Source organism: Martes martes, assembly GCF_963455335.1.
Source record: "Martes martes genome assembly, chromosome: 12".
Lineage (NCBI taxonomy): Eukaryota > Metazoa > Chordata > Mammalia > Carnivora > Mustelidae > Martes > Martes martes.
Genome location: NC_137900.1, coordinates 68,421,622 through 68,435,569, shown reverse-complemented (window position 1 = coordinate 68,435,569; position 13,948 = coordinate 68,421,622).

Below are 13,948 nucleotides of genomic sequence, written 5' to 3'. Positions count from 1 at the left end.
CCTTCGGATCACTACATTTGTATCTTTAGGGTAAATACCCAGCAGTGCAATTGCTGGGTTGTAGGGTAGCTCTATTTTCAACTTTTTGAGGAAACTCCATGCTGTTTTCCAGAGTGACTGCACCAGCTTGGATTCCCACCAACACCATAAGAGAGTTCCCCTTTCTCTGTATCCTTTCCAACACCTGTCGTTTCCTGTCTTGTTAATTTTAGCCATTCTGACTGGTGTGAGGTGGTATCTCACTGTGGTTTTGATTTGTATTTCCCTGGTACTGAGCAATGTGGAGCACTTTTTCATGTGTCTGTTGACCATCTGGATGTCTTCTTTGCAGAAATGTCTGTTCATGTCCTCTGCCCATTTCTTGATTGGATTATTTGTTCTTTGGGTGTTGAGGTTGATAAGTTCTTTACAGATTTTAGATACTAGCCCTTTACCTGATATGTCATTTGTGAATATCTCCTCCCATTCTGTCAGTTGTCTTTTGGTTTTGTTGACTGTTTCCTTTGCTGGGCGAAAGATTTTCATCTTGATGAAGTCCCAATAGTTCATTTTTGCCCTTGCTTCCCTTGCCTTTGGTGATGTTTCTAGGAAGAAGTTGCTGTGGTTGAGGTTGAAAAGTTTGCTTCATGTGTTCTCCTCAAGGATTTTGATGGATTCCTTTCTCACATTGAGGTCCTTCATCCATTTTGAGTCCATTTTCATGTGTGGTGTAAGGAAATGGTCCAGTTTCATTCTTCTGCATGTGGCTGTCCAATTTTCCCAACACCATTTGTTGAAGACACTGTCTTTTTTCCATTGGAAGTTCTTTCCTGCTTTGTCGAAGATTAATTGACCATAGAGTTGAGGGTCTATTTCTGGGCTCTCTATTCTGTTCCATTGATCTATGTGTCTGTTTTTGTGCCAGTACCATACTGTCCTGATGAGGACAGCTTTGTAATAGAGCATGAAGTCTGGAAATGTGACACCGCCAACTGTCGCTTTCTTTTTCAATATTCCTCTGGCTATTCGAGGTCTTTTCTGGTTCCACATAAATTTTAGGATTATTTGTTCCATTTCTTTGAAAAAAAATGATGGTATTTTGATAGGGATTACCTTAAATGTGTTTAATTGCTTTAGGTAGCATAGACATTTTCACAATATTTGTTCTTACAATCCAGGAGCATGGAACATTTTTCCATTTCTTTGTGTCTTCCTCAATTTCTTTCATGAGTAGTTTATAGTTTTCTGAGTATAGATTCTTTGTCTGTTTGGTTAGGTTTATTCCTAGGTATCTTATGGTTTTGGGTGCAATTGTATATGGGATTGACTCCTTAGTTTCTCTTTCTTCTGTCCTGTTGTTGGTGTAAAGGAATGCAACTGATTTCTGTGCATTGACTTTATATCCTGACACTTTACTGAATTCCTGTACAAGTTCTAGCAGATTTGGAGTCTTTTGGGTATTCCACACAAAGTGTCATATCATCTGCAAAGAGTGAGAGTTTGATTTCTTGTTTGCTGATTTGGAAGCCTTTAATTTCTTTTTGTTGTCTGATTGTTGAGGCTAGGACTTTAAGTACTACGTTGAATAGGAGTGGTGATAATGGACATCCCTGCCATGTTCCTGACCTTAGCGGCAAAGTTCTGTTTTTTTCCATTGAGAATGATATTCGCAGTGGGTTTTTCATAGATGGCTTTGATGATATTGAGGTATGTACCCTCTATCCCTACACTTTGAAGAGTTTTGATCAGGAAAGGATGTTGTACTTTGTCAAATGCTTCTTCAGCATCTATTGAGAGAATTCTATGGTTCTTGTTCTTTCTTTTATTAATGTATTGTATCACATTGATTGATTTGAGTATGCTGAACCAACCTTGCAGCCCTGGGATAAATCCCACTTGGTCGTGGTGAATAATCCTTTTAATGTACTGTTAGATCCTATTGGCCAGTATTTTGGTGAGAATTTTCACATCTGTGTTCATCAAGGATATTGGTCTGTAATTCTCTTTTTTGATGGGATCTTTGTCTGGTTTTGGGATCAAGGTAATGCTGGTCTCATAAAATGAGTTTGGAAGTTTTCCTTCCATTTCTGTTTTTTTGGAACAGTTTCAGGAGACTAGGAATTAATTCTTCTTTAAATGTTTGGTAGAATTCCCCTGGGAAGACGTCTGGTCCTGGGCTCTGGTTTGTTTGGAGATTTTTGATGACTGCTTCAATCTCCTTACTGGTTATGGGCCTGTTCAGGTTTTCTATTTCTTCTTGGTTCAGTTGTGGTAGTTTTTAATACTCCAGGAATGCATCCATTTCTTCCAGATTGTCAAATTTGCTGATGTATAGTTGCTCATAATATGTTCTTATAATTGTTTGTATTTCTTTGGTGTTGGTTGCGATCTTACCTCTTTCATTCATGATTTTATTTATTTGGGTCCTTTCTGTTTTCTTTTTGATAAGTCTGACCAGGGTGTATCAATCTTATTAATTCTTTCAAAAAGTCAGCTCCTAGTTTCCTTGATTGTTCTTTTGGTTTCTATTTTATTGATTTCTGCTCTGATCTCTATGATTTCTCTTCTGCTGGGTTTAGGCTTTCTTTGCTGTTCTTTCTCCAGCTCCTTTAGATGTAGGGTTAGGTTGTGTACTTGAGACCTTTCTTGTTTCTTGAGAAAGGCTTGTATTGCCAAATACTTTCCTCTCAGGACTGCCTTTGCTATGTCCCAAAGACTTTGAACAAAAAATTTTGAACAAAGATTTTGATATTTTCATTTTCATGTTTCCGTGAATTTTTTCAATTCTTCTTTAATTTCCTGGTTGACCCATTCATTCTTTAGTAGGTTACTGTTTAGTTTCCATGTATTTGAGTTCTTTCCAACTTCCTGCTTGTGACGGAGTTCTAGTTTCAGAGCATTGTGGTCTGAAAATGCACAGGGAATGATCCCAATCTTTTGGTACAAGTTGAGACCTGATTTGTGACCTAGGATGTGATCTGTTCTGGAGACTCTTCCATGTGTACTAGAGAAAAATGTGTTCTGTTACTTTGGGATGGAATGTTCTGAATGTATCTGTTATGTCCATCTGGTCCAGTGTGTCATTTAAGGCCTTTATTTCCTTGCTGATCTTTTGCTTGGATTATCTGTCCATTTCAGTGAGGGGGAGGTTAAAGTCCCCTACAATTATTATTTTATTATCAGTGTGTTACTTTTTGTTATTAATTGGTTTATAGAGTTGGCTTCTCCCATGTTAGGGGCATAGATATTTAAAATTCTTAGATCTTGTTGGACAGATTCTTTAAGTATGATATAGTGTCCTTCCTCATCTCTTATTGTATCTTTGGCTTAAAATCTAATTTGTTTGATATAAGGATTGCCACCCCAGATTTCTTTTGATATCCATTAGCATGGAAAATTGTTTCCCACCCCCTCACTTTAAATTTGGAGGTGTCTTTGGGTCTAAAATGAGTTTCTTGTAGACAGCACATTGATGCATCTTGGTTTTTTTTAATCCATTCTGATATCCTGTGCCTTTTGATTACAGCATTTAGCCCATTTACATTCAGGATAACTATTGAAAGATATGAATTTAGTGCCATTTTATTGCCTGTAGAGAGACTGTTACTGTATATTGTCTCTGTCCCTTTCTGATCTACTACTCTTAGGCTCTCTCTTTGCTTAGAGGACCCCTTTCAATATTTCCTGTAGGGCTGGTTTGGTGTTTGCAAATTCTTTTAATTTTTGTTTGTCCTGGAAGCTTTTTATCTCTCCTTCTATTTTCAATGATAGCCTAGCTGGATATAGTATTCTTGGCTGCGTATTTTTCTCACTTAGTGCTCTGAATATATCATGCCAGTTCTTTCTGGCCTGCCAGGTCTCTGTGAATAAGTCTCCTGCCAATCCAGTATTTCTACCATTGTATGTTAGACTACATGTCTGGAGTTGCTTTCAGGGTTTTCTTTTTATCACTAAGACTTGTAAGTTTTACCATTAGATGACAGGGTGTGGACCTATTTTTATTGATTTTGAGGGGGTTTTTCTGTGCCTCCTGGATTTTGATCCTTCTTCCCTTTGCCATATTAGGGAAATTCTCTACTATAATTTGCTCCAATATACCTTCTGCCTCTCTCTTCTTCTTCTGGAATCCCAATTATTCTAATATCTTTTCATCTTATGGTATCACTTGTCTCTCAAATTCTCCCCTCATGGTCCAGTAGTTGTTTTTCTCTTTTGCTCAGCTTCTTTATTCTCTGTCATTTGGTCTTCTATATCACTAATTCTCTTTTCTGCCTCATTTACCCTCGCAGTAAAAGCCTGCATTTTTTTTTTTTTAATTTCACTTCATTAGTAGCTTCTTTGATTTCAACTTGGTTAGATTTTAGTTATTTCTCCAGAAAGGGATTTTATTTCTCCAGAAAGGGATTCTCTAATATCTTCCATGGTTTTTTTAAGCCCAACTAGCACCTTGAGAATTGTCCTTCTGAACTCTAGTTCTGACATATTACCAATGTCCATATTGATTAGGTCCCTAGCCATCGGTACTGCCTCTTGTTCATTTTTTTGTGGTGAGTTTTTCCACTGTCATTTTATCCAGATAAGAATATATGAACGAGAGAATAAAATACTAAAAGGGTAGCAAAGACCCCAGAAAAATGGACACTAGCCAAATCAGAAGAGATCCAAAACTGGGGGCATAAGAGAGGAGAAAAAATAGATAAAAATTATAAAGTGTATATATATATATGTGTGTGTATATACATATATATACACACACACATATATACACATACACATATATATTTTATTTACATTTACATTTATATTTATATTTGACTGGTGAATAGACCAGAGCCACCCAGTTGATTTTTGGACGTATTTTGGCCTCTTAGAAGAAACTACCTCCCAAAATTTTAATGAAAGAAAAACTTATACATATACACAAAAATAAGGGTAAACACAATAAAGGCATGGAATATGGCTGTAAAGATGAAAGTTTTTTTAAAAAATTCTAAAAAAGGAATTGATAAGTTGGTTGGAAAAAGAAAAAAAAAAAGGAAGGAATGTGCTCAGGCTGGAGAGAAGAACAAAGCCATGTGCTAGATTAGGGTATATTTTGACCTATTAGAAGAAATTGTATCCCAAAATTTTTTAGGAAAAAAGAATCCTATATATATATAAAAATAAGGTTAAATACAATAAAGGGATTAAAATATAACAATGAAGGTTTAAAAGATTTTTTTAGAAAGGTATTGTTCGAAAATTAAAAATGTTAAAAGAGGAAAGAGGGAAAAGTAAAATAACGGGAAAAAAATTAACTTTGCAAGACTAAATGATCATGGGGGAAAAGCCATGAATTCTGTGTGTTGCTTTTCCCTAGCTCTGGAGTTCCACTGTTCTCCTTGATCTGTGAGCTTGGTCTTGGCTGGATGTTCTTGCTGATCTTCTGGGGGGAGGGGCCTGTTGCAGTGATTCTCAAATGCCTTTGCCCCAGCCAGAATTGCACCACCCTTGCCAGGGACTGGGCTAAGTAATCTGCTCGGGTTCCCTCTAGGTAGCTTTTGTTTCCTGAACGCTTACCGTACACTTTGGAGGACAGGAATGAAAATGGCGGCTTCCCAATCCCCAGCCCGGAGAAGCCAAGAGCTCAGGGCCCCACTCCTCAGTGCGTCCTTGGAGAAAAACGGTCAAGCACTCTTGTCTCCCTGGTCTCTGGCTGTGCTCCGAGCTCACCCGGCCTGTGACAGAGCTTCTATCTCTGGCGCATGTCCCTATTTGGAGTCTCCAAACCCAGAAGATTCCTGCCTGCACTGCTTCTCCTGGAGGAGAAAGTGGGCTGTCTCCCCAGATCTGCCACTTGTGGGGTCCCTGCTCAAAAATCAGTACCCTAACTGTGCCTCAGATCATGGTTTAAGGTAAGTTCCGAGCTAAGAGCTCACTCCGTGGCTCCACCTCTGTAGCCAGCTTTCCCGCTCCGATACCTGGCAACTCTTTCACACTCAAGACACCCCCAGTCTTTCTGTGACCCCGTGGGTCCTGAGACCACACTGTCCCCGTGAGGGCTCCACCCCTGCTTAGCCTTTGGAGTGATGTCCCTCAGTGGAGTAGACTTCTAGAAGTTCTGATTTTGTGCTCCACTGTTCCATCACTTGCTGGGAGCCGCCCCCCACCCACCGCGGTCTATCTTCCCCGTCACTTCAGATTCACTTCTCTGCATATACCACCTTTCAGAAAGTGGTTGATTTTCTGTTCCTAGAATTGCTGCTCTTCTTCTCTTCTATCTCCTATTGAGTTTGTAGGTGTTCGTAATCGTTTGATACCTAGTGAGCTGAACTCCTGGGATCTGATGTCATTTCAGTCTGCTACTCCTCTGCCATCTTGCCTCTCCCGCTTTTCCACTGATTTTGCCAGAAAATACCTGAGTATCTTTTACCTGCCCCTGCAGTGTTTTTCTTCCCATTGAGAAGATTTTAATCACGGCTCTGGTTACTGCTTTTGCTAGAATTGTGTTAAATTTTCAAGGTTGGATCTTGGGGCCATATCCACTTATTACTGACTTTTGTCATATTGTTTTTCTTTTGCTTGATCGTTTTCCTTTTTAATTTTTTTAAAGATTTTATCTATTTTAGAGGGTGAGCAGAAGAGGAGCAGAGGGAGTGGGAGCGGGGACAGGAGAAGGAGACAATCTCCTGCAGAATCCGTGCTGAATGCAGAGCGCAATTTGGGCCTCCATCCCAGGACCCTGACACCATGACCTGAGCTGAAACCAAGAGATAGACGCTTAACCAACTGAGCCACAGAGGTACCCTTGACCATTTTCCTTTTTTTATATTTTAGGAGGGAGTTCCATTTTTATTCTGATTTCTGATTAGATTTTCTAGCATCAACTTTCCATTCACATCAGACTTGTTAAGAGGGCAGTTTAAAGTCAGTTTTCTCAGTCCAGTCCTTGACTGCTTTCCAGCTTCATTTTCTTTTACTGACCTGTAACATTATATTAGTTTCTGGTATACATGATTCAATATTTGTATATAGAGCAAAATAATCACCACAGTAAGTCTAGTTAATATCTGTCACCATAGGTTGTTACAAATTCTTTTCTTGTGATGGGAGCTTTTAAGATACCTTTAAGAACTTTCAAATATACAATACAGTATTATTAACTATGGTCCCCATGCTGTACATCCCCATCACTAGATGTTTGTACCTTTTGACCCCCTTCACCCATCTGCACACCCCCTGCCTCTGGCAACCACCAATCCGTTTTCTGTATCTATGAGCTTGGGGAGTTTGTTGGTTTATTTTATATTCCACATGTACTGGGACGCTGCAATATGTGTCTTTCTGACTTACTTCACTTTGCAGAATGCCCTGAAACTCCATCAATACTGTCAAATATGGCAAGATTTCCTTCTCTTTTTTATGGCTGGATAATATTCCACTGAATTTATACATACCACATTTTACCCTTCCATTGATGGATACATAGTCTGTTTTCCTATTTTGGATATTGTAAATAACTCTGGAGTGAACATGGGGGTGCAGGTATCTTTTCAAGTTCGTGTTTTTGTTTTCTTCAGATAAATACACACAAGTAGAATTGCTGGATCATATGGCAAAAATTCTTTTAATTTTTTGAGGAACTTCCAAACTATTTTCTGTAGTTCCCACACCAATCGATGTTCCCACCAACAAAGCCAAGGGTTCCTTTCTCCTTATCCTTCAGCTTCATTTCTTGATTCCATTTAAGTCTATAATCCATGCATATAGAAAAAATTTCATTTCCCGAACATTCAGTGTCATGTTGTCACGACATATGCATGCATGTTCTTCCCTCTCGCCTTTTGTTTCCAGTCTGTTTTCGCTCATGCTCCTCTGACCAGAGCACTCTGTGACATTCTTATCAACAGCATACCCATTCTTCAAGGTGCTATTTAAGACACTGCATCTGTGGATCCTTCTCTATTCCCATCCCCCCCTTTCATACGGCATCAAAAAAATTCCTTAATAATAGTGACCTCTATCTTTTCAAATTAGTGTTTTTGTCTTGAGTAAATGCCTAGTAGTGGAATGCTGGATCATATACTAATTCTATTTTTAATTCCTTGAGGAACTTCCATGCTATTTTTCCACAGTGGCTGCACCAATCTACATTCCCAAATAGTGCACGAGGGTTCCTTTTTCTCCATATCCTCATGAACATTTTTTTTTTTAAAGATTTATTTGACAGAGACACACCAAGACAGGGAACAAAGCAGGGTGAGTGGGAGAGGTAGAAGCAGGGTTCCCCCAGAGCAGGGAGCCTGAGGCAGGACCCCAGTACAGGACCTGATTCCAGGACCCTGGGATCACGACCTGAGCTGAAGATGCTTAACGACTGAGCCATCCAGGTGCCTCTCATGAACACTTTTTAATTTATCTTTTTTATTTTAACCATTTTGACAAGAGTAAGGTGATGTCATTGTTTTGGTTTGTATTTCCCTGATGATGAAAGATGTTGAGCATCTTTTCATGTGTCTGTTTGCCATCTGTAGGTCTTCTTTTTAGAAATGTCTATTCAAGTCCTTTCCCCATTTTTGTTATTTTTGGGGTGTGTGTGTTGGATTGCTTAAGTTCTTTATATATTTTTGGCTATTAACTCCTTATTGGATATGTCATTTGCAGATATCTTTTCCCACTCAGTAGATTGCCTTTTGGTTTTGCTGATGGTTCCATTTGCTATGCAAAAGCTTTTTATTTTGGTGTTGTCTTATTTTTGCTTTTGTTTCCCTAGCCTGAGGAGAGTAGAGTTAATCTGTATATGGTGTATTCCTAGTAGGTGATGACCAATTGCACACTGTGCAAGGTTTTACTGTGGCGCAAAGTGAGAGCAGTGGTGGGAAAAATTAGTCATGGTTCACATTAATGTATGAAAATTAAAAGAATCTGCTCTGCAGCAGCTAGCATAGGCTCACACTAAGCACCAATTTATTTCACCTTTATCTACGTAATTAGATAAATGCTGAGCTAAACTTTTTGTTTCTGTGGTGGTTTGTATTTATTTTGTATTTTTCTGTTATTTTAGTTTTATGAGACTGGAGGCAAAAGGAGTTCATTTCAAAGTTTATGCTCATACATATTTAAATCTCCCTTGAAAAGTATTTCCCTTTAAATAGTTTTTACATTACTAAATAATGTGTTGGAAACAATTGTGTAGTTGAAAGAGCATGAACTTTGGAATTAAACAGATGAAATCAAATTCTGATTGGCTGCACCTTCCTGAGCAAGGAAAGTAACTTCTCTGAGCCTGTTTTCTCATCTGTGAGAATAACAGCAACTTTGTTGAGCTGTTAAAATAAGGTCATAGATGAAACTAGGTGTACTGTATGCTTGTTTTCTTTTCTCTTTATCCTAAATCTACATTTTGCCATCTAAATTTTTTTCAGCAGCAACCAGGAATAGCATGGGCCATAGGTTAGCAGCACAGTGCATTTCTAGTCCATTTAGCTGTGATAGAAATTATGAGAGGGAGTAGAAAATATGGCTTTAAGTATTGGAATTATTTATAAAAGTAAATTAACCGATGCTCTTTCTGGTCCCCCCAAGCAGAGGTAATCAGGATATGTTTAATACCTGCTTCCTTATGCTGAGCTAGAAGCAATCTCAGGATAAACATTTTGTTAGGTATTTTCCCCCCCTTCTTCAAATTAACATGCCCCGAATTGTTAATCCTCATTAGCACAAAAGCAAACTTCTAGATCTAAATTACTAAGCAATTTAAAGTTTTGTATACTCTTGTCTCCTTTGTGGCAGATTAATGACCAGATAAGTAGTTTTATTTCTGTGCACTTTACTTTTCCATTGGTCTCTGGGTTGACTTTTATGTCAGTACCATACTATTCTCATTACTATAGCTTTGTGGTGTCTCTTGATGCTGGGGACTGTTACTTCCAGCTTTGTTCTTTAAAATCACTTTGGCTATTTGGTGGTTCCATACAAATTTTAGTACATTTGTTCTAGTTATTTGAGAAATGCAGTTGGCATGACAGGGATTGCACTGAATCTACAGATTCCTTTGGGTCGTATGGACATTTTAACAAAATTCTTCCAATCCATAAGCACGAAACATACTTCCATTTGTGTGTGTCATCTTCAGGTTTTCATGAAAGCAGACAGATGTGAAATAAAAACCTTTCAACTTTGGAACACAAGAGTTTAGACAATTTATATATACTTCCCACACCTATGAAAAATAGAGTAGGAAGTAATAGATACAACATATAAAAGGGCTGATACTATAGATTCTTTAAGTTCCTCGGAGGAAAAGTCTCTAGCATGAAAGCTTTTCTCATAAAATTTTACTGTGAGACTTCATTAGATGTACGATTGTATGTCATACCCTTAACAGTAATTTTTCATAGTGAATGTGGATCAGTGTTTGCTAATCCATAGTGTGGTACATAAGCTAAATACCATGGTCTATTTCGCCTTTAACTTTTATGAGTTCTTATACTCTTTCATTAAGTTAATCATCTTGAGATCAAGTCATTTAATAGGTTATGGGCTCCAAAGAATTGCACTTAGCAGTTTACAATCTACTAGAACTAAGGTGTGTTCAGTTACTACTATTAGGCAATATTTTTGATGCCTTATGAAAGGAAGATAGACATAGAGAATGATCCACAGAGGTGGTGTTTTCTGAGTAGAACCTTTAAAGGTGGGTATGCTGTTGATAGGAATGGTATAGAATGACTGTTCCACATTGACAAAAGCATGAGCCAAAACAAAGCAGTAAGCCGTGTCCGGGAGTGGCAGCTGTTGCAGCTTGGGTGCCATGTGGGGTTCATAACGGCAGTTAGGATACGCTGGAACTCCATAAAGTGGGCAGTTAGAGGCACAGAATGCCAAACTCGTAAACAGGGTAGTAATGTACACAAGGAACAACATGCAGAAAGGAGCAATGAGCCTTGAGGTAAACTTTAGAAGATCTTAGGGTCATTGAGTAACAGAGCCCATCCTACAAACCACCTAAGAAAAGTTATCTTGGGTAATACGTAAAGCCTTAACCCATCAAAGCAAACTGTGGTCCTTAACTGGTGGCAAGAAAAGGGGCAGCCACGTTATCTCACTAGATTGCTATAAAATGATCAGTGGCATGAGCTTTAGTTTTTTTTTATGAGCTTTAGTATTAAACTGTAATCCTTGTTCTCTACAATGGATGTAAATGTATCTCTCCTTGCTCCCACCCATGCAAGGCAAGTAACAAGAGAATCTTGTCTATGCAAGGCAGAATGGGAGTGTTATCTCAGCTCTAGGCACAAACACAGGAGTATACCTAACTCGCTTGTTACATTATAATGGCTGAGAGTATGGATAGGGTCTTCAGCTGGATACTGAGTTTAAATCCTGGCTCCCTTCTCCCACCCCTCACTTTCTAGCTGTGTGACACTGGACAAGTTATTCAAGTTTCATACCTAGAGTTGAGAATAAGCATGTAGCTGGAAAGTGAGGTATATTAGATGATGTAGATAGTCTTTCTTGACATTAACAACACAATGCAACAAGTGATCACTTCTTAATAGTTGCCATGTGGCATCTGAAACCCTATCAATAAAGTTATTGTACTCTATAACATTATAATTGGTCTTGTACCCATGTAGGATTTTGTAGCCTCACACATTCGTCATGGGAAAAAACCACTTATTGAGTTATGCAAATCTTTAAAATGTTAACACATTTCATAATATGACATAAATATGACATAAAAAAATCCTGCTTGTTTATATAACTAACATTATCAGAAAAGTCTTCATTGAGAAGATGTCCAGCTCACAATGACAAATACAAGTTTAGCAAAATTCTAATTTTCATTTGAAAGCTACAATTTTATTATTTGCAACAAATTTCAGGTTAATATGACAGGCTCATTTTGTTCATTTTTAAGAAATGTCTACCAAATACCACAGACTTAACCATAGTTTGTCTTAGTCATCTATGTAAGTAAATAAAAATGGTATTCCAGAAAAAAAGCAGTTACTTCACACCCCAACTGAAATAACTGCATTTCTGCAAAACAACTATGTTTTGGTATGCAGAAGTGCTTTTTACCTACTTGCCATTTTTATCACTCAGACTACAAAAGAGGGAAGGAGGAGATAAAAAAATAATTTTTACAGCTTCATCAAAGATACCCTTAAGTGAGCCTGCCATTTTTTTTTAAGGTTTTATTTATTTATTTGACAGACCGAGATCACAAATAGGCAGAGAGACAGGCAGAGAGAGGAAGGGAAGTAGACTCCCCGCTGAGCAGAGAGCCCAGGACCCTGGGATCATGACCAGAGCTAAAGAGCCTGCCATTAAAACATTCAAATGCGTGGCAGTGAAAATTGCAGTCAGTATTGCGAATACAGTGTGCTGCCCTGCCTTGGTTTATGCTAAGGTGACCACAGTTTTACCCACCCTTTATGCAAATGTTCACATGGGAGTTCCAAGTTCTTTACACATTCTGCTCGTAATTCTGTCAGCTCTCTACAATGTAAATATATTTCTCCTATTCTGAACCTTGTCTTTCCATTTTCTTAAGAGCCTTTGAAGATATTTTAAATTTAATTTTATATATATTTTGATTTGTGTTTTTTTGCATTCTAGGAAATCTTTGCCTAATCTAAGGTCACAAAGATTTTCTTTCTTCTCTAGAAGTGTTAAAATGACTGCTTTTAGGTCTATGACTCTTCTTCAGTTATTTTTTGTTTATGTTGTAAAGGGCAGTGTTTTCCTGTATAAATATCTAGCTGTCAGTACCATCTGTTAAAAACATGAAAATGGTTTATTATCTTTTATGAATGTCATTAGATTCAGTCTGCTAATATTTTCTGCTCCTATGTTCATGAGGACTACCATACTATAATTTTGTTTTGTAAGGTCTTTGTCAAGTTTTAAAACCCTGGCCTCATAAAACAAGTTGTAAGTGTTCCCATCCCCCTCTGTTTTCTGTAAGAATGTTAAGACTGGTGTGAAACCACATGGAACCAAAGTGTTCCTTGTGGGAGGATATTTAATCATTTGAATTGCATTAATAGATGTGAGGCTATTCTGGTATTGTCTATTCTTGTCAATTTTGGTTGAGTTTTATGTTTCCAATTTCCCATTTTGTCTTAAGTTGCTGCATTTACGGCATAAAAATCATAACTTTAGGTATCCTTTTAATTTAGTTAAGAGCCATAGTAATAACTCTTCTTTCCTTTCTGATATTAGTGACTTGCAATTTCTCTGGTTTACCTGATTGGTCTAATTATAGATAGAATGATTTTAATGTTCTTTTGAGAACCAATTATCAGTTTCACTAATTTTCTTCTCCAGTGTTCATCAGTCCTATATATGCCGACTTCTCCACCTTTCTAGTTAATCTGGGTTTACTTTGTGCTTATTTATCTAGAATACAGATTAAGGTAGAACCTTAGACTATTGAATTTGCACTTTTTTTTTTTTCTAAATCTCTTTAAAAAAAAAAAAAAATTAAAAAAAAAAAAAAAGAATTCCTGACCACAACAGAATAAACTAGAAATCAGTAAGAAAATACTACCTGGAAAATCTCCAACTATCTGGAAATTAAATACATTCCAAAAGAATCCAACAGTCAGAAGAAATGTCAAAGCAAATTAGAATATATTTTGAACTGAAAGATGAAAATGCAGGGCACCTGGATGGCTCAGTTGTTAAGCACCTGCCTTCACCTCGGGTCATGATCCCAGGGTCCCGGGGTGGAGCCCCACATTTGGCTCCTTGCTCTGCGGGAAGCCTGCTTCTCCCTCTCCCGCTCCCCCTACTTATGTTCCTGTCAAATAAATAAAAAAAAAAAATCTTAAAAAAACAACAACATGAAAATGCAACATATCAAAATCTGTGTGATGAAGCTAAATGGTATTGCTTGCTAGGAAAAAAAAAAGTCTCAAATCAATAATCTAAACTTTTACCATAAAATTAGAAAAGAGCAAAGTAAGCAAAAAAAAAA